Source organism: Megascapheus bottae, chromosome 18 (assembly GCF_031878675.1).
Source record: "Megascapheus bottae isolate mThoBot1 chromosome 18, mThoBot2.hap1, whole genome shotgun sequence".
NCBI classification, from domain to species: domain Eukaryota; kingdom Metazoa; phylum Chordata; class Mammalia; order Rodentia; family Geomyidae; genus Megascapheus; species Megascapheus bottae.
In genome coordinates, this window is record NC_143526.1 from 15008864 (window position 1) to 15027561 (window position 18698).

Below are 18698 nucleotides of genomic sequence, written 5' to 3' on the forward strand. Positions count from 1 at the left end.
AAACAGTTATATGAGCCAGGCTCTGGTGGCTTATGCATGTAATCCTAGCTACTCAGACAACTGAGATCTGAGGACTGCAATTCAAAGCCAGCCCAGGCAGGAGAGTCTGTGAGATGCTTATCTCCAATGAATCCCCAAAAAGCCAGAAGTGGAGCTATGGTAGAGAGGTTGCTTTATCTCAGGCACAGTGCCCCAGGCGCAGAGTTCAAGTCCCAGGAATGGCACCAAAAATTAATTAAATGCAAATAAATAAAATGGTGGTATGTCTCACCTTAAATGTGGATAGAAAATACCAAAATCTGATTTAAATATCCAAAAGCAAGGAATTTTGAACTCATTTACGAAAAAATATTTAAATGCAACACTGTCTGAAAGCAGCAAGAATAATCTACTGAAACCAGAGAAGACAAGTCTTTGCCTAACTGGTGAATGAAATTAAAATATTTTGAATCAGTTGCTACAGTCAATGATAATTTTTTTATTTTTTTTTATTTTTTTATTGTAATTAGTAAAAGGGTTACATGATATTTGCCAGATAGAAGGTGCATTAATTCACATACATTGATACCCTTTCACATGTCTTGGTACCCGTTTCTCTACCCCCCCACACCCCACACCCGTCTTGGTTTTCCCCCCTTTCCTATCAAATTTCAAATATCCAAATACAAATAAATTCAATATATCAGATAACAAAGTGAGATACTATACCAATATGAGATATTTTTCTAATGTGTGCATTTCATTTATTTTTCTTTCGTTTTTAAAATTACTTATCGTTTTCCCATATATGTTTGTTGTAATTAATAGAAGGGTTACATTATATTCACCAGATAGAAGGTACATTACTTCACAAACATTGATACTCTTTCTCATGTCTTGCTCTTCATTTCACTCCTCTTATCCCCGCTGCCCCTTATCTTGTTTTCCCCCCTTCCCTATCCTATTTCAAATAACCAAATAAGAATATATACAACATATCAGATAACAAAGTAAAATACTATAACAATACGAGATAACCAAGGGACAACAAAAGAGATGAGAGATAACATAGTACATTAAGGACAACAATCACTCATTATATGGCTTTTGTTTCTATATCCTGGAGGTCCTTTCATTTAGCCTCATCCTATATGGCCTTATGTATCTAGGTTTTGTTCTATTGTAAATCTCTGCTAGGAGAGCCCAAGGTTTCTACTGATTATGACAAATGAGGGAAACCATTGAGCCTATGTTCCTTTGAGTCTGGCTTACTTCACTTAATATGATTTTTTCTGTTTTTCAATTTCCCTACAAATGGGGCAATGTTGTTCTTTCTGACAACAGCATAGAATTCAATTGTGTATAAATACCACATCTTGTTGATCCACTCATCAACTGAGGGGTATCTGGGTTGGTTCCATATCTCTGATATGGTAAACAGTGCTGCAACAAATATCGTTATGCTAGTGGATTTAGTATGTCTTTGTTTCTGGACGAGTGGATAAATGCCAAGTAGTGGAACTGCTGGGTCATAGAGGAGTTCTATGTTTAACCTTCTGAGGAACTGCCATACTGCTTTCCATAGTGGTTGAACAAGTTTGCACTCCCACCAACAGTGTAGTAGTGATCCCTCCTGGCCACATCCCTGCCAGCATCTGTTGTTATTAGATTTCTTTTTTTTTTTTATTGTAATTAGTAAAAGGGTTACATGATATTTGCCAGATAGAAGGTGCATTAATTCACATACATTGATACCCTTTCACATGTCTTGGTACCCATTACCCTCCCCCCACACCCCCACCTGTCTTGGTTTTCCCCCCTTCCCTATCAAATTTCAAATAACCAAATACAAATAAATTCAATATATCAGATAACAAAGTGAGATACTGTAACAATATGAGATACCCAAGGGACAGCAAAGGAGATGAGAGACAACATAGTACATTAGGGACAACAATCATTCATTATATGGCTTTTGTTTCAATATCCTGGAGGTCCTTTCAATTAACTTCATACTATATGGCCTTATGTATCAAGATTTTGCTCTATTGCATATCTCTGCTAGTAGAGCCCAAGGTTTCTACTGATTACGAAGAATGAGGGAAACCACTGGTTATTAGATTTCTTGATCCTGGCCATTCTAACTGGAGTGAGGTGGAATCTTAGAGTTGTTTTGATTTGCATTTCTTTTAAGGCCAGAGATGTTGAGCATTTCTTTATGTGTCTATAGGCCATGCTTATTTCTTCTTCAGAGAAGACTCTCTTTAAGTCTTTGGCCCATCTTTTAATGGGATGGTTGTTTCTTTGGAGATTAGTTTGGGAGAGATTCCATTTTTTGAGCTGTTGATATATTTTAGATATGAGGCCTTTGTCTTTTGTATGGTTAGTGAAGATCTTCTCCCATTCTGTAGTCTTCCTAATTAATTTACTAGCTATGTCCTTTGCCATACAAAAGCTCTGCAGTCTAATGCAGTTCCACTTATCCAGCCTTTCTCTGATTTGTTGTGTTTCTGGGTCTTTATTAAGAAAGTTTTGACCTCTGCCAAGGAGACCTAGTGTATCTCCTATTCCTTCTCGTAAAGTTTTAGGTGTATCTTCTTTTACTTCCAGGTATTTGATCCATTTGGAGTTAATCCTGGTGCAGGTGACAAAGAAGGATCCAACTTTAGTTTTCTGCAGGTGCTTAACCAATTCTGCCAGCAGCACTTGTTGAAGAGGCTGTCTTTCTTCTATTCTATTTTTTTTTTGGCTCCCCTGTCAAAGATTAGGTGGCCATAGGTCTGTTGGTTAATATCTGGGTCATCAGTTCTATACCACTGGTCAAGGCCTATTCTTGTGCCAGTACCAAGGTGTTTTGGTCATGATAGCCCTGTAATAGAGTCTAAAGTTTGGTACTGAAATTCCTCCTGAGCTGTTCTTTCTGCTAAGAATTGATTTTGCTATACAGGGTCTTTTATTATTCCATATGAAATTTTGGATAGCCTCTTCTATTTCTTTAAAGAATGACATTGGGATATTGATGGGTATTGCGTTGAATTTGTAGACAACCCTTGGCAAGATTGCCATTTTCACGATGTTAATTCTTCCAATCTAGCAGCATGGGAGGTTTTTCCATTTCCTCAGTTCTGCTTTAATTTCCTTTTTCAGGGTTTTAAAGTTTTCAACAAAAAGGTCCTTTACATTCTTAGCTAATTCATAGGTACCTTATTTTCTTTGAGGCTATTGTCAAAGGAGTTGCTTTCCTAATTGTTGCCTCGGGGTTGCTTTCCTAATTGTTGCCTCGGAACACCAATTGTTGCCTCGGAACACCAATTGCTGGCATATAGGAAGGCAGTTGATTTTTGAGGGTTAATTTTTTTTTCAACAAAAGATTATTTAATCTTATCTTCAAATGAATGCACTGAATTGAAATCCAGGAGATATAGATTAATTAACTGAGGGTTAATTTTATACCCTACTACTTTGCCAAAGTTTTGAATCAGCTCAAGTGTGGGAGTGGATTTTATACTGTTCTTTAAATACAGAATCATATCACAATGATAATTTTTTTTAGCACTAGATCTGTATATCTTGTTGAAACTATCTGTTTCAGAAAGAATCACAATTAAACATCAATATTAAAATAAACTAAACCTCAAATTAAAATAAGCAGTCCTTCAAGTTTATGTTCCTCAGAGTATGTAATATTTTAAAAATAATATATATTCAATCATGCCATGTTGAATATGACATACTGAATATTCATAAATAATAACATTAATATCATAAAAATATTTTGTTCAAAAAAAAGCATTATTCTTTTTTGTTGTTCTTGTTGGTCCGTGAGGCTTGAACTCTTGGCCTGGTCACTGTGTCTGAGCTCTTCAGCTCAAGGGTTGCACTCTACTACTTGAACCACAGTGCCACTTCCAGTTTTCTGGTGGTTAACTGGTGCTAAAAGTCTCATAGACTTTTTGTGCCTGGGCTGGCTTTGAACCATGATCCTCAGATCTCAGCCTCCTGAGTAGCTTGCATTACACGCATGAGTCATCTGTGCCCAGCTAAGAGCACTATACTGAAAAGGCTTGTTTTATCTTTCTTTTTATACTTAAACTTAGGTTTCATCACAAATGAGTCTTAGCTGGATCTGGGTTTTATGAGTCCTAAAACTACATAATATGGGTGTTTCTTTTATATGTAAAAATTAAATATAAAAGAACATTAATAATAGCACATAATTTTGTTGCTGAGATTTGAACTCAGGACTTCATACAGTACAATACTGTAGAGCCACACCTCCTGCCCTATCTGTTCTCACTTCCTACCCAAGCACTTTCCTGAGTCACTATCTACCTGCTTTTAGGATTCCCATCATCACTGAGATAATAGATCCAGCTTATCTTCCATGGGAAGTCTCCAGGACTGTTCTTCTTCAGCCTGGGCCACTGTGGTACTGATTCTTTCAGCATACCATTTTGCCTAGATGTGAGTTCAGAAGGGGTCTCACATACTTTTCTGCCAAAGCTGACCTCAAAACACAATCCTCCAATTCTCAATATCCCAAGTACCTAGAATTACAGCTATGACCCACAAGTATATGGCTATAACTCATAATTTCTGCATCAATATGCATTTCTTGGAAAAGTCTGAGACCCCAGCTTCTGCTGACACCTTCCTTTCACACCAGCTACACCATATACCACATGCCATGCCCTGTTGCTCTATCCTCAGTGTCTACATTTTCCGCACATCTAATACTATTGACCCTTGCAGACCTGCCAAATTCATTCCTTCAGTTCTATTTAAAATTCACACTTTTCCTTCCAATTCAATAGAATTTGACCACACTACATTGCTTGGCTCCTCAAAATCACAGCCATTTCCATCATTTGTGCTTGGATAAACAGTCCAATTTATTCCTGAGTACAAGTATAAAACCGTCTGCTGTTTCCTCTCAGCTGTCTTGTCCCTTCATTACAGAGGAAGGCAAGAACTGAGACTTTCCCTCATTCTAAGCTTTTCTTAATTCATGCTGACAGTAAAAAAAAAAAGTGAGGCAGAAAGAAGTGAAAATGCAAGTCAATTTCTGCTCTCCAGTTCTAAACCAAAAGCCTTCCTTTAAAAGACCTCATGTATCAGGATTCCAAAAGGGTGAAAAGGAGTAAGAAGAATAGCTGGAACCAGAGGACACAACAGCAATCATGAGAAAGGCCATCTGCTCACAAAGACTAAGAAACTTGTGTTTGAGCTGTTGTGAACCTATAGTTTGCCCTGTTTCTGATTTTGTTTTGTTTTGTTTTGTCGGTCATGATGCTTGAACTCAGATTCTGGTTGCTGTCCCTGAGCTTTTTTTTTGCTCAAGACTAGCATTTTGCCACTTTGAGCCACAGCTCCATTTCTGGTTTTCTGGTAGTTAACTGGAGATAAGATTTACAGACTTTCCTACTGGGCTGGACATATTGTTTTTCTTTTTATTGTTTTTAATTGGCCCCTAATATTTCCACAAAGGGAGGATCTCTACTGAAAAAAATGTTACACTTAGAATTTGGTACCTATTCTTCTTAGTATCACTTTACCCTTAATTTTACTGGTCAGATTTTCCTTTCCCAAAGGAAACCTTCCACCACATCTAGTATATCTGTCCTAAGAGGAAGTGCTATCCACTCAAGTCATGAATGCAGCCTGTAACAAAGGCCTGGTCAACTGATATAATCTAATCTAGATCCTGCATGTCCCCAAAGGACCATGTGTTAAGGCTTAGCCTCCAGCTAGGCACTATTGGGAGGTAGGAGCATAGTGAGAGGGAGTTAGATCATGAAAAGGCTTGTCTGACCTACAGGCCTCTTCTCTCCCCTTCCCTAACTCTGTCTTTCCTTCTGTCTTCCCCTTTCCTGTCCTCCTTCTTCTGGTCTCTCCACTCTTTTTTTTTCTACCTTCGCACTCCATTCTGATTCCTAGCCCCTGTGAGGTAAGCAGCTTTGTTTAGCCATATGCTCAGAGCAATGAAATGATGCCTTGCCACAGGACCACAGCAGTGGAGCCAATCAATCATGGATTGAAACTTCCAAAACTATGAACCAAAGTAAGTCTTTCTTCTTTATGAGTTGATTATATCAGATATTTTGTTACAATAACAAAATACAATAATATTTTGTTACAAAATTGACTAACACATTAATTAAAGTCCTACATCCTCACAGGCCATGATGATTAGTTTTGAAAAGTGGCCATAACTTATTCAAACCAAACAAACCAGGTCTGAGGAAAGAGTCTTCCCCCCCCTCCCAATGAGCCTGGATCTGGAAATAGGAGAGCCCACAGGCTGCAAATCCAAATACAGGCAGTAAACAAAGGTAACCAGAGCCAGATCAAGAGGCAGGCAGCCAAGATCCTGATGATATGACATTTCAGTCCTAGATACCTGACACCAGACTGATCAACACAATTACATATTGCAACAGCTTTCCTCTATAGCCTGAGCCAAATTAGACTGTCTTTTCTCTAATACTAACTGAAAGGCTCCTAGCTGGCTCATGCTTCCACTTTCTAAAATCCATCTCAGGTAAAGTCTGGTGAAATCCCAAAAGGAATGTTCTTCTCCAAGTCTTCCTGCCTTTACTCTGTGTTCAGTATAGTGTACTGCTAACCAGAGAGCTTTCTTTTCTCTTCATAAATGTCACCCCATCAAGAATTTGAAGCTTCTCCAAAAACTCCCACAAAACTGGGCGCTGGTGGTTCACCTCTATAATCTCAGCTACTCAGGAGGCTGAGATACGAGGATCACGGTTCAAAGCCAGCCCAGGCATGAAAGTCCATGAGACTCTTATTTCCAATTAAACTGCCAAAAACTGGAAGTGGCACTGTGTCTCAAGTAGAAGAGTGCTAGCCTAAAGCTAAAGAGCTCAGGGACAATGCCTAGGCCCAGAGTTCAAATCCTACAACCACCACCACCAACAGAAAAATCTTGCACAAACCCAAAGTAATACAGCTAGAGAAGTGCAGGGAAGTTGCATGGGGAAAAACAAAACAAAACAAAAAACATGTCTGTAGAGGACAAAAGGTCCTGGGTTACTGACATAGTTTATATAGTAATATAGTCTATGCACAGACTCCATATATCCAGCCAGATTAGGCTGGCTCACAGCTAGAAGCCAGCCCATTCATACAATTTCTCATGCCTTTGTGACACTAGAGTAATGCTTTAGATTGAGATGTATTGATCGTAATGTTGGGAGGTATTCTCATTTGGATTCCCCAAAAGTTGAGTTTGAGACAGATTGGGAGCTTATTTTAATGGGGAAGATTGAGGTAGGGTGTAAAACAAATCAGGGAAAGTTAACAAGAAGATAAAATGGTGCATCACTGAAGCTATAGCTGCTATCAACAAGAGCACAAGCCCATTGGAAGCCAGGGAATGAATTCAGAATGCCTCTTAAAAATCAACCACCTAAAGAAAGAGGGCTGATGCTCTTGTGCCTCATCAGTGGAGGCTTGTCCTAGGGGCACAAACTAACCAAATTCCAGCCTGCACTTCAAGTGGGCCACGCCAGTTCTTACCTGTAGAAAATACCTTGGGCTAGACAGAACAAAGACATATCCACTATAGCGATATGTTCTGCTGAGGCTGGAACCTGAGGAAGGCTCAGGTGTGCTTAGAGGCAAATTGAATGATGTCAGTCACTAAAGGTAGCTTTGGACTTGTCTTGAAAGCAGTATCTCTTAAAATAAGTGGGAAAATGTGATTGGTCCAGAGCCATTGACACATAGACTTTCTAATGTTTACCTCCTTTGCTCTCTCTTCTCGCCATGAAACAGGATTCCAGATCTAAAATATCTACTTGATGATTCACAAAGAGGGGGACAGGCCTGAGGACAGGAGTAGCAGCAGTTTCATGTAAACACAAAGCCACTTCATTCTCCCTTTTTCTTACTCTTGGGATCATGCATGTACCTTTCCAAGTTGGAAATTGAAGCCAGCAATAGGAGAACCACAAGTCTGAATGGAAAGAAAGATAGGATGATAGGATCCATTCCCTCTCAGTTTCTGTCTCAGTCTGAGGGCCAGCAAGAGAAAAGGGGAGACAGGGAGAGAAGATACCACTGAGCTGGATGGGAAAGGCTGGTACAAGCAGGAAAATACTTCCCAACTCACGCTGCCTGGGAAATGATCAGACTTATGTCTCATAGTTCAGCCAGAAAGTGTCACCTCCTCATCCTAATTGTCAATCATCCCCTACAAGTCTGTTTCCATTTGTTAGGGATTTGCTTGAATAATCCAGTCCTGCTTGTTTCTCACAGCTCTGACATGCACTGCTATCTAATGCAGACTTCCAATGACTATCCCTTTGAAAACACTTACTGAAAATAGAACTCAACACTCTGGATTCAGTATCTATCTCCCACACATAACTAGCCAGGAGTTCCTGGTCCCACTCTGCGTATTTTATCCCTTGTACATGTGCCTGCTCCCTGCTCCCTACCCTACAGTATCTCTTTCAAAATCACATTCAGTCACTCACTTACAAATGCTGATACCAGCCAGGTGTGGTGGCTCATGCCTGTAATCCTAGCTACTCTGGAGGCTGAGATTTGAGGATCAAGGTCCTAAGCTAGCTTGGGCAATACAAAGCCCAGAGACTCTTATCTTCAATTAACATCTAGAAAACGGGAAGTGGGGCTGTGGCTCAAGGGTAGGATGGTAGCCTTGAGCTGAAGAACTCAGGGACAGTGCCTAAGCCAGAGTTCAAACCCCAATACCCGCCCCTCAAAAATGCTAATACCTTGTCCATCCAACCAAAGCACAAGAGAGAAGGATCAACAAGAAGACACATGGGTGGGTGGTAAAGGTGAGAGGTAGAACAAGGAATTCCAGGAATAAAGAGATACATCTGTTTCTTCTGGAATTATGTATGCTCTGTCTCTTAATGGCAGACAGATGAGGGGAGCTCGGCAGTGGTGGCTCATGCCTGTGGCTGAAATCCAAGGATCACAGTTCAAAACCAGCCTGGTCAGGAAAGTCCACGAGACTCTTATCGACAATTAACCACCAGAAAACTGGAAGTAGCACTGTGGCTCAAAGTGGTTGAATGCTAGCCTTGAGCAAAAAAGTTCACATAGGGCACCCAGGCCCTGTGTTCAAATCCTGCAACTAACAACAACAAAATGAAGGTTAATCTTCTGTGTCACAACACAGAGGGTGGAGATAGGAAGTGTCCCTGTTATAGATACCAAATATGCTGTCCTTTTCTCAAGATCTCCACCACTCATCCTCAATCCTCACTGAATGAGGAGAATATTACAGAAAGGTAACCGGGCCCTATCTCAACTCCAATGGTAGACAATCACTATTTTAACATAAGAGGAAAGTCCATATATGGTATCTCCTTGGACTAAAGAGATTGATTTAGGAGGAGTAAATGATCCCAGTCAGATCAGTAAGCTGCCAGCAAACTCTAGGAAGAAAAGCCCCCTCACTCTTCAGAAAAAACTGAAGACGCAAGGTCTGGAATCACTGGAGTTATTGTTACCAATATGGGACAAGCTGGCTTTGGATTAAAGCTACACAAAGAGGAGAAAAGGAAGAATGAAACTGAGCTCTTGACATGACACCGATCTGTTGACCACTCCAGCCTTGATACACTATCAACACAAACATTTATGGACAAATCTCCCAGTAAGTAAAGCACTTTGAATTATTTTTTATTTCTGACAGCAAGAGCTATATCATGACGGATGTGTCACATTAAGCTTTTTGTTGAAAAGACACAAGCCTTTTTGTCATGGAGCACTATATTCTGGTTCAAATGATTGCTCCGCAATTTTCTGGCTTGTGTGGTTTCAGCACCCCATGAACTTCTTCCAAAAGGGTCCTGCACATGTGAGATCATGCCATGCATCAGCCTTCCTGGATGGGGAAATCTCCCATAAAGGCAGTGAATGCTCACTGCAAAGGCCTTATCTTCCATCTCAGGTCAGAATCTTAATCAGAGTGAATCAAGGCACAAGCACCTACCTAGTCCCCATCAGAGTTAGCTCTACACCACTGCAGAAGAGGAAAGAAGTAAAAAGGAAAAACAGAAGACAATGAAAAGCTGCCAGAAATAAATTTCTGTCCCTTTGAGAGAACTGGACCTCTGAGAAGCCAGGACCACACTGTGAATAGTGTCATCTGATTTATGAGGCTGTCTGGAGCATGTGTTGAGCCTCACCAGAGACTGGGAGAATCTGAAGACATGTAGAAAGTCTTTCCTTTCCACCTCCCATTTCCAAGGCTACCCAATCCAGTTTCCAATTAGAAGCACATTGCATATGAGTCTTGAGCTGATTTGTCCTCTTGATGACAAGCTGTATACTACTTGTTGACAATGGGGAAGCAACTGAATTAGTGGGGGGGTTATCTAACTCTGGAGAGGACAGCTCTAGTGGCCCAGTCCTAAGCTTCAAATAATACTTTCAGCAATGGCAACCCACAGGCTTTCCCCTAAAGTATCACAAGGAAGACAGTGGTCTCCTAACTTCAATCTTTCAGGGAAACCAGGAAACTAGGCAATTCTCTTCTACAGTGACAAGTATAGGAGCCCTTCTCACAAATCTATGAAGAAGATTCACAGATTGTAAAGGGAAAAATTATGCTTGACTCTCCAGTTCTTTGTGTTCAGTACATATTTACTTAAGAACTTTTTGTTTCTTTTTATTATCTCTAAGTAGCTGTACAAAGGCATTGCCATTTAATAAAGCCAATTATGGATACAACACATCTTGATCAATTACTACAATTTCTAATAGCATTAGAAATTATCAAAACTATTGTCTGTATTATTTACTGCCGGTATTAAACAGGCATGTGTTCAGTAATATCTGCCCCCTATGAGACTACATATTGGGCACTGTGTAAAGTTTTATGTGCACTAACACCCTTAACATTTGTCATCCTGATTGTGCCCATCTCACACTAGGTATGGTTTGGGAGCCTCCACTCTATTTTCAATACCTCATTTGCTATGACAGTGGCTGTGAGCGGGGTGTTATCACCACTTCTGAACTGAAAATAAATTGCCCAAAATCTGACCTAGCAATCTAAGGCCACCAGCTACATGTTCAGTCTCTCCAATGAACTACACTGAAGGTAGCACTGAGTCCTGAAAAGGTCCAGGTGATGACCTCCTGGAATTTTGAGCAGAAGAACAAATCTAGCTTGTCACTCCCACTCTTTTACTCACACTGCATGCATCGTTCTTTGGCCTTTTAGTACCCCAATCTCATAATATCTGGACTTATACTCAACTTCACCAACTTCCCAAATGAGACATATGAGACATATGGCCGTCTATTTTTTTAGAAATATGATGGGTACTTTAGGAGATTTTACCATGGCAAGACAAAAATAGCAAAATGTTAATGGTCGAACTTCAATTGTGTATCAGGATGCTCACTGGATATTTCTTTTTTAAAAGTGTTACCCCTCATTCATTTTCTCCCACTTTCCCCCATCCTGACCCTCTGACTTCCAAGTTGTAAAGTTCATTTCCAACATAGTGTCTAGTGAGTATCACTGTTGAATTCGGTCACCCTTTCTCCCACTGTTTCTGTGATTCTTCTTCCTTTCCCAAAATCTGATAAACTTATATCAAGACTTAGAGTACAGAAATCAAAAACAGTGACATCAGGGAATAAGCCAAAGAGATAAATGAATGAAAAAATAACCACAAACAGTAAAATAAAAACTCTTGCTACTATTTCTTGGAATTCATTTCAATAAGCATCATATATATGGTTATATATATATATATACATACATACACATAGCTATTGAACTATCGTGGTCCTCTCCTAAGAATATCTTAGATATTGTAGGAAACTATGCAGCCTATGTTTCTTTGGGACTGGCTTACATCAGTTAATTTTTTCCAGATCTTTCCATTTCCTTATGAATTAGGCAATGTCATTTCTTTCTGATGGAAGTATAGAATTCCATTATGTGTATGTGTGTGCATATATATATATATATATCATATCTTCTTGATTCATTCAACTACAGCGGGGCATTTGGATTAGTTCCATATCTTAGCTATAGCAAATAATACTACAGTGGTTGTGCTGGTGCCTTTAGTGTGGGCTGGTTTGTGGTCATTTGGGTAAACACCCAGGAGTGGGATTGCTGTATTATAAGGAAATCTCTACGTTTAATCTTTTAAGGAATCTCCATATTGCTTTCCAGAGTGACTAAAAAAGTTTATATTCCCACCAACAATGTAGTAGTATTCTCTTTTGGCTACATTTTTATTAGTTGTGTTGATAGTAGCCATTCTAACTGGGGGGGGGAGGTGGAATCTCAATGTTGTTTGGATATGCATTTTTTAGCGCCAGAGATGTTAGACATTTCTTCATGTATCTATTGGCCATTCGTATTTCTTCTTCTGAAAAGTCTCTCTTTAAGTCTTTAGGCAACTTATTAATGGAGTTGTTTCTTTGAGGATTTTTTTTGGAGGGGATTATTTTTTGTGCTCTTAGTATATTTTAGATATGAGGCCCTTGTCTCATGCATAGCCAGGAAAGATCTTCTTCCACTCTGTGGGCTTTCTATTTATCTTGCTAGCTATGTCCTTTACCATGCAGAAACTCTTTAGTTTGATGCAATCCCATTTATTCTGGCTGAATATTTTCATACAAAATATTGGGGTAATAACATTACAAGACCTCAGTGGTACATTAATATTAATAACACCCCCTTGTAGTGTCTGAGAGTGTTATCAAATAAGATTAATGTAATAGCAAAGGCTATAGCCAAGTTCAAAGTGTCCAATAAGCCCTTCCAGATGTGGCCATGCCTGTGTGACCTCTGTGTGTCTACACCCCTGTAGCTGGCTCCAAAACATTATGGGGCATTGTCATCAGCAGTATTTTGCTTCCAAAACTGTGTGGACTCTGCCCTCACAATCACAAGAGTAGCATGGCACTGACATGGAGGCCAGGCACACTGAGAAGTCATGGTGGCCTCAGGCAGGCAGATGTGGCCTAGTCCTAAGAATTGTTTCTAGAGCCTTACTGCAGAGTCAGCCCCATGTTGGAGAACATCTCAGGTTCTCCAGGTGGATATGCTTCACTTTCTCCAGAACCGCAATTTTCTCATTACAGAGATTAGGACGCCTACCTCAGTAGCACAGCCATATATATACATCCAATGTCCTCTTTTCGGAGATCTACAAAATAATCAGCTCAGAGGACAATTACCCTGAGCAGCTCTACTCCCAATCCCTCCTCAGACTATCACTGTCACTAGAAACTTGTCTACATTAAAGGTGAAACAAAAACTATCCCTGCACCAATACAAACATGGTAATCTCCTAGCAAAATGACTCATTTCTCTGATGAATTATTGCAAGGCTGAGATAGGACCTCAACCCATCACATGTGCCCTTCAAACCACCCTGATTTTATTTGTAAGATGGGCTATTTCTTGTGCTTGAGTATCACTGTGTAAGATCCACGCCTGCTTACTCTTTTCTGGAGATCTCTGAAAAGCTTGTGCTTCATGGAAAAGCTCTAGGAAAAAAAGTCATTCATATCTCCCTTGCATTATTGTTTCAATTACTGTTCCCTTGTGTATCTAATTTTCATTTAAAAAGACACCCAAGGCCCAAAGAAGTTTGTTTTTGCCTTGTTCCCAGAAAAAGCAATGTTAAAAGTGGCTTTTCCAAATAGCCTTCGTTTCCTCTGGCCTTTGCCAGTACTTTGAAACTAGCAAGAAGAACAGAAAGCATTCAGCTGATCAAGAGCAAGAGGTCAGCTTCTGGGAGCACTGTGAGTACTGGCACCAGTCATTTCAATGAAAACTGGCCACAAAGAGAGGTAAACCAGTTCAGGACCAACACTGCAAAAGGGATATCCCTGACTGGACTTGGTGAGGAATTCAGAACTGTACCAGAGAGCTCTTGACTCAGGTTCTGACCAGCATCTAAACAGCAAGTGAAAGAGAAAAGGAAAAATGGCTCATCCTCACCACTGAAATACAAACCACATCTGGGAATTGGATAGCATCTTTTGTTTTGTTTTCATGGATGGTAACATTTTACAGATCTTGCAGGAGTCAGGTCTCTGCAAATCATCGTACGTTAGACTTCGGGATTCCCCCACAGCACCCAGTAAGGGCAACTCACAGAAGTAGCAGTAGAAAAAAATTTCCATGGGAGGACTCAAAAGCTGCTTCATAAACTCATCTTCAGCCCTCCTTGCAGGTGAAATTAAGGGTCAATCTTGCATTTTGACATTCATAGGGAAATAAAGGCGCTCCTCTGGCCCCTTGCTAGATCACAGAGGACAGAGTAATCCAAGCATGCATAGCAGAGAGCCCTTTGACAACCCTACAATCAGCTACCTGTTCCTCCTAGCCTACTATGTAGCAGGAGTCCCCAAATAGACATTCCAAGAGGAAGATCCCAAGAAAAATCCATCCTCTAGGCTCAGACTATAATTGTTTTTTGTCCTTGAACTTTTCAGACTATAATTTTTTTTAAATATTCCTGTCCATGGTTATAGATAACCCCTGGTGTTTCCCAGGGACAGGAGTAAGTGCAGTCTGGCTCTTAGGTTCACCTTAAATGACTGTGATTCCTTTGAGGACTTCTCATTTGGAAAAACAAAAACAAAAACAAAAAAACAACTATTTAGCTGGGTACCAGTGGCTCACACCTGTAATCCTAAGCACACTTCAAAGCCAGACAAGTCTGTGAGACTCTTATCTCCAATTAACCAGAGGAAGCACTATGTCTCAACATGGTAGAAGGCTAGCGTTGAACTGAAGAGCTCAGGAACAGCACCCAGGCCCAGAGTTCAAGCCCCATGACTGATAAAAAATAAAAATGAAAATAAGCCTTTGTATACTATTTATGTATATATGTGTATATATGCATATAGGTATACATATGTGAATATACATGTACGTATATATTAAGACACAAATGGCCTTTCTTCAAATTGGGCATTAGCCATGATACTAGATGAGTCATCAGAAGCCCAAACCTGACACAGAAGAATCAAATTTTGGAGCTAGGATGTTTCCTAGCAGGGATGTAGTTTCGTAATCCAACCCAAACACAATGTGAGAAATGCAAGTCATTCCTATGTTTCTGGCAGACACATTAACAAATTTTAATATATATTCTACTTAACCTGAAATATCCAAAATACTATGAAAATTATTTTATAAGCCTAAGATATAACTTAGGATATAAAAAGTCATCTACATGAATTTCACCACATGAGACTGTACAATGAAATCGTTTAGAAAGTATTAAAGTTGTAGATGGGCACAGTGGCTCAAACCTGTAATCCTAGCTACTCAGGAGGCTGAGATCTGAGGATCCCGGTTCAAAGCCAGTCTAGGCACTAAAGTCCATGAGACTCTCATCGCCAATGAACCATTAGAAAAAAAAAAAACAGCAGTGGCACTATTGCTCAAGGGGTAGGGCAGTAGCCTTGAGCAGAAGAACTCAGGGATAGTGCCCAGGCCCAGAGTTCAAGCCCCACAACCACTACCACCACCATATATATATATATATATATATATATATATATATATATATACATACACACACACACACACACACGGGGGGGGGGGAGGGAGAGAGTGAGAGGGAGTTAGTTGTGGAACCCTTCACCAATATCTAATTTTAGACTATTTTCATATTGCAAAGTCACTTTGTATTCTATAGTAGTCCCTCTCCATTATCTGTTTGCCCAGCCCCATTCCACTACTAGCCTGCCTTCTTTATCTGTAGGTTGGTCTATACTGGACATAGGTCCTAATATGGAGGGGTGGTCTTCAGTGAACAGCTTATTTAATTAGCATCCAGACTGAATGGTTTTAGTTGCTAAATATCGTTTCATGTGTGAACAAAACAATACCGGTGAGTTAAATGACATTATTTTTTTGAATTAAGACTTTAAAAGCCATTGTCTATTTTATACCCACAGTTCCATTCCATGTGCTCCAGAGTAGAATGTGGTTCATAATTACCAAACTGGACAGCACAGGTCTGTCTAGTCTGTATCTCTTTAGTGAACTAAATAAAAATTCTAGAAGGACAACTGTTTGCTCAGTTACATGCTAGCCACATCTAAATGTATCTAGAGGCCATCACAAAGCACATGCCTCTGTCTCACCACAGAGAAAGATGAAAACCCATGCAACTGGACAACACTCATGGAAGTCACTCATCCCTCAGCAATGCTTGAAATCTCATTTTCCAGCATTTTGCTTTAATCAGGCCCCAGGTCCAGTCACAAGAGATAGAAACCAAGTCATAATTATCTAAGGAAGGTTCTGCTCAGCTGAGCATAGTACATACTATGGAAGCTGGGGCAGAAGGATCTAGAATTCAAGGCCAGGATAGGATATATAATGAGATGCTGTCAAAAGAAGAAGGGAAGAGAAAGAAAAGGAAAAGAAAACTCTTCATCCTTTTAGATAGCTGAATCTCAAAAGCAGCCACCATAAACAGGTAACAACAGTTAGACAAGTCACCATGAATAAACACTACTGGCAAAGGGAAAATATATACATCCCTTACTCTACAGGCTTGCCATCGTGGTGGGATAAAAACATGTGTCAGAACAGGGGGAGACCTGTGAGTAATGAATTTGTGTCCCTGCTAAACAATTTTGTGTTGTAAATCTTCTTTCAGGAAATCAAAGGGATTTATTACTTCCTGGAAAAGGCAGTTGTGTCCTTTCTTCTGTAAATAATTCAGGAATAATTAAAATAACAGCTAATATTTGCATGGCAGTAATAATGTATTGTATACTTTTCTAAGTTGTTCATATACATAATTACTGTATGTAGCTCCTCCTAGCCCTATGTAGGAGGCATTATTGTTACTGTCCTCATTGTTATTTTAATGATCTGCACAGTACCTCTCTGACACAGAGAGGTTAAGTGATTTTCCTAAGATCACACAACTAGGAAGTGGTACAAGCAGACCTTGATTTCAGGCAGCCTTCTAGCTCCAAAGAATATTTGTGGCTACCCTTGACTTCAGGCATGAGTCAGAAAGACAAAAAAAAATCCTTAATTTTGCTTGCTTATGAATTATTATTACTTTTCATTACACTTGTATGAGCCACAAGAGTCTGGATTTATTAAATAGCAAGAAAGGTTCTGAGTGTGTGACTGAGGAATGACGGCCTCCACAGTGCTGGGAGTCACTACTTTTGTCCTCAAAACCCTTCCCTCCAAACCAGCTGCCTTAAATCCTCTCTTAGAAATACTTGTCCAGGACAATAAGCCATCTGACAAGCACCGCAAAGTGGCTTATTCACAAGTGGACCCTTTCTGTCCAGTCTTGGCTCACTGAAAATTAAAAAGGATTTCCAGGATCTGGGAAGCCTGTGGGTGATGGCACAGAGGTAGCCAGATTTCAGTGTCACATCAGGGGTGGACAGACAACCACAGGAAAACATCTCATAGGAACATACTGGGACAGTCCTAGCTAGAGAACACCATGTGTTTGAAGATGGGTGCAGGCATAGTTTGTTCATACAATGCTGTGAACATTCCCCCAATTTCTTATAAAAATCCAGGTTTTCAGTCTATCCTGAAACCCAGAAGACCTGACAACAGGGTTCATAATTTGTGTCATATTTTGTAGGCAGAGAGGTATCTATAGGAAAGTCCCATGATTTCATCACAATCACCTCCACACCCTCCAATCCTGTGCTACATGGACACAGAACATGCACACTGGATCTAACCAAAGGCAGGCAGTGAGTAACCCAGCTCATCAAGCCACATTCATGCCATACTCAGAGAAATAGCCTGAAGCTCTTCTCTTCTTCTGTGACTCCTTCCCTCTGCAGTCAGTCCTTTCCTTTGCCTCAGAATAAGACCTTGTACTCCTCTCTCTCTCCCTCCCTCCCCCCCCCCCTCTCTCTCTCTCTCTCTCTCTCTCTCTCTCTCTCTCTCTCTCTCTCTCTCTTTCTCCCTTCCTTCTTCCCTCCCTCCCTCCTTCCCCCACCTCTCTCTCTTTCTCTCATTTCTCCATCTACTCCAACAGCTCCTAGAAGATGGGGCTATTTCATACACTTGGCTTGGCTTTCTTACTGCCAGTCGGTTCTCAATAAGGGACATGACATGAGAAGAACTTCATGGTGATTTCATATAGCTCCTTACAGCCAAGATCTTGGCGACCTGTGCCAAGATCTCAGAAGACTCTGAAGGGTATACAGATGTGATTCCTTTAGGCAAAGGCACCGATGACTCAAAATTTAACAATCATGAAACAATCAGAGAAGAAGTGACTGCCAGACTACATGGAAAGTATATGGGAAATCCAGATTCTGACTTGACTCTTCACAAAACTTAAGCCCTGAGGGATGATGCAGCAGGCACTGCCAAGGTGACGCCTGACAAGAGATTCATAATTATGTGCTATGCATGCCCTCATCAAACCCTGGAATCCTGAATAATTGCACGCCTCTCATGAAAATGACTAACTCCTACAACCAAGAGTGGTCAGATCATCACTGCTTGAAATGCCTAAGACATGGCTTATATTGTATTCCCAGTGGATTTGATACTTTAGACCTGGCCCCCTCTTCAAACTATAAAATGGGTCACATAAGCCAGTGGGTCACCAGGGACAGTGTCTGATACCCTCTATAAATGCTACCATTCTGTCTAGTCCGGGAGCACATGAGTGTCATTGCCTAACCCTGTGGGAAGACCCACAGTCCAGAATTGCTCC

At 40.3% G+C, this 18698-nt stretch overlaps 1 protein-coding gene across 1 annotated transcript in view; it reads right to left on the reverse strand.

Moving 5' to 3' along the window:
• Window positions 1–18698, reverse strand: part of Slc24a3 (solute carrier family 24 member 3) — a 479159-nt gene that overhangs the window by 413736 nt on the left and 46725 nt on the right. The gene's annotated exons all lie outside the window — the stretch shown is intronic.